The sequence below is a fragment of the Eptesicus fuscus genome, chromosome 4, assembly GCF_027574615.1.
Source record: "Eptesicus fuscus isolate TK198812 chromosome 4, DD_ASM_mEF_20220401, whole genome shotgun sequence".
NCBI lineage: Eukaryota > Metazoa > Chordata > Mammalia > Chiroptera > Vespertilionidae > Eptesicus > Eptesicus fuscus.
In genome coordinates this window covers 2,667,062-2,670,265 of record NC_072476.1, presented here as the reverse complement: position 1 = coordinate 2,670,265, position 3,204 = coordinate 2,667,062, and the positions used below count along the sequence as shown (strand labels likewise).

General features: G+C 44.7%; 1 pseudogene; it reads right to left on the bottom strand.

The window, feature by feature from the left end:
* Window positions 1-1,946: 1,946 nt before the first annotated feature.
* LOC129148662 (neuroguidin-like) lies at window positions 1,947-2,980 on the bottom strand (annotated as a pseudogene).
* Between the last annotated feature and the right edge of the window lie 224 nt (window positions 2,981-3,204).

Here is a 3,204-nt window from a genome sequence, read left to right as displayed (position 1 = left end):
ACAGCATCACTTTAGTGTAGTTAACACTGATGAAAATGACCCTTGGATGTTTACTTAATGTGATCGAACCAAGCCTGACCATTTAAAACACTCATTGGTCTAGGGACTAACTGGGGCGCCTGCAGACATATTAATAACGATAACTGTGGATGCTACTCAGAGCCAGTGCGCTTTCACTCTGTGTTTAGTATCCTTGCGCCAGAGTTTACATGAATCATTTTATTAAACCCTTAAACAATCCTGAGAAGCAGGTACACTTATTACTCCTACTTTACAAAAGAGGAAACTGAGGGCCAGAGAAGTTAAGAAACTTGCCTAGCTAATGAATGACAGAGCCCGCTCTGACCCAAGGCGGATGGAAAGTACTCAGAGTCTTTATGGTAGGCAGCCTCCCACAAATACACAGAGCCATGCCTTAGCCAAGAGGGTGGCCTGCGCGCGTAGCATGGCATAGTTTCACACCATTTCATTAAGAAAGGTTAAAATCTCATTGTTGCTATCCAAGACCATGAACTGAGTTACAATTTGTGGATACCCTGGGACTTTCCAAGACACAGAATATCTTTGCAATGATTCTAATTTTCCACATAAGTGAATTTTCCAGCTAGCCAAAGCTTACCCTTTGAACTCTATAACTTCTATGTTTTAAATGGCAATCCTTTACAAATCTCTCTCTGCCCTCATACAGAGGACCTGGGACATGGCTCTCGTCTTAGAATGTCTTTTAGCTGTGTGAGGAAGTGGCTCTTTGGAGAATCACAAGAATGCACACTGTGAGGAAGAGAAATTGTCCTAGCTGAAGGGACAAGAAGGGCTCCGTCTCACCTGGGCTTGGTAAAAGGCCACTTCTGAAATCTTGTACAGATGTAAAAAACCTTCCGAGTGAAAACTGGAAAATTTAGCATTTCAATCCCTAACGTTATCAGAGTAAGCCCAAGCAATGGGCTTGGTACTTAAAAGTGTCATTTTTTCCATGCAGATTTCTTCTTCCCTTTTTTTTTTTTTTTAAAGGAAACTGGTCAACATTTACTGTTTGCATAAAATAACTGATGAGTGGCACAATTCCACTGGACACTAGTTAACTTTAATTGAGTCCAAACCCACTAGCTATGAATATATAACCAGACTTAACACTTTATTCTCTGCATTCACTCAACATTTTTTGAGCTGTTGCCAGAAACCCTAATTTGCATAGAGTATGACTCTACTTGAATATGTTTTAATATATTTTCTAATTTATAAAAGTAAGACTTATCCAAGATTTAGACATGCTTAACTCGTGGCCAAGGAGAGGCGTTTATGATATTACTAAAGGCCCAGTGCACGAAATTCATGCACGGGTAGGGTCCCTAGCAGCTGTTGGCTGGGGCCTCCCTTCCTCCCCGCCCCCCTCTCCCCCCTCTGCCTGCCACGACCACCAGCTGGGGCAGGGCAGCCAGCCCCACCCCCTGGTCGAACTCCCAGTGGAGGGGACAATTTGCATATTAGGCTTTTATTATACAGGATTGTCCACCTTACCTGGGAGGGTGCACAGAAAAGAAACAATGAGGTGGCATCCTTTAGCTAAAGCCAGAGAGAAGGAATAGAAGCAAGCCCTTCATTTTAACATAAAGTTCTCTGTTCATTTTAACATAAAATTCTCCATTTAGTAGTACAAACTTGTATATTTTTTTGTTCATAAGTAAAATCAGTTTTATTAATAGATTTCCACATGTCCAGAGAAAACAATAAGTTCCAAGCAAAAAAACCTACACACAGTGAAATTGGAAGTATCTCAGGATGACAAAAATATATATAAATATGTACACCCACAATCACTGCCGCCTCCAAAAACCTTTATTCTTCCAACCTTTCTTGGGTATCTTCTTCCACTTCTTTTTTTTTTTTAAGTATATATATTTTTATTGATTTCAGAGAGGAAGGGAGAGAGATAGACACATCAATGATGAGAGAGAATTACTGATCAGCTGCCCCCTTGCACGCCCCCCACTGGGGGGGATCAAGCCCGCAACCTGGGGATGTGCCCTTGGCCGGAATTGAACCTGGGACCCCTCAGTCTGCAGGCCGATGCTCCATCCACTAAGCCAAACCGGCGAGGGCTTCTTCCATTTCTTAATAGGGTTCTGTTCCTCATCAAGATGAGGGGTTCCTCCTGTCAAAGCACTGATGTCACTGAAGTGCGTGAGAGAATGAAGCCGTGAGCTCATGACATTTTCGCGTTTTCATCGTCCTTTCTCTCGCTTACTGACACTTAAACGCGCCATCCTGCTCTCCTCATAGTTACTCCTGTGTTGATCCTCCTGACTCGGGCGAGTACCATGAGGATGCCGGCATCACGGATTTCCTCTGGAGCGTCTGAGTACTGCTCCTTAAGCTCACGGATGGCAGAGCTGCTCAATGCTCGCCTCTTGGCTCGCTCTAGACGCTTCTCCCGCTCAGCCTCTGTTTCATCATAATGTGCTGGCACCAAGCGGGTGGAACACATTACTTAACTGCTCCGTTTGCAGATTTCTTCCCTGAAGCCCCAGCCTGTCCTTCCTCCGTTTCATCTTCCTCATCCTTAGAGCTCATCGTGTTGCTGGGATGAGGCTTAACGAGTGGGTCATTCTCCCCGAGGCTGCCTGTCACTAGTCAGGAGCAGTTTGTCCATTTAATACTTCAGTTTTTGGTCCCAGGGACAAAGTTTTTCTTAAACCGTGCGAATCTCCACCAGGCTCAGAACTGCAGCAGGTCCCTGGGGAGACCCTGAGGCTTTGTGCAGAATGAGCTGACTCGTCCACAAGGTGCAGGAGCAGCAACTGGTCTTTCACTTCCAAGAGGCTGAGACGCTCTCTGTAGGCTAGGCCCCAGCTTGAACTTTTTTTGTCAGAGCTTGAACTTGGGCAGTTACAGCCATTACCTGCTCCTGGGGGTTTTTCAGAAGTGTCACCGCTCTCGGCAGATCTGACTCCAGCACCTTTGTAGGCACCAGCGCCACCATCGTCCCAAACTTGTATTGAAGATTTACTTTTTCTTTTCTCCTGACAGACTATATAGTTTTGGCGCAAGGGACATACCTAAGACAGATATAGAAAAAAACACGTTCTAGTTCTTGCTCTGATCAAGGTTCCTCTTAAACCTGGCGATTGTCTTATTCTTCCTGTGACATGATTTACTCAACTGGAAAACAGGAAAAGGTTAACCAAGCTAGAGGTAGGCACAGAT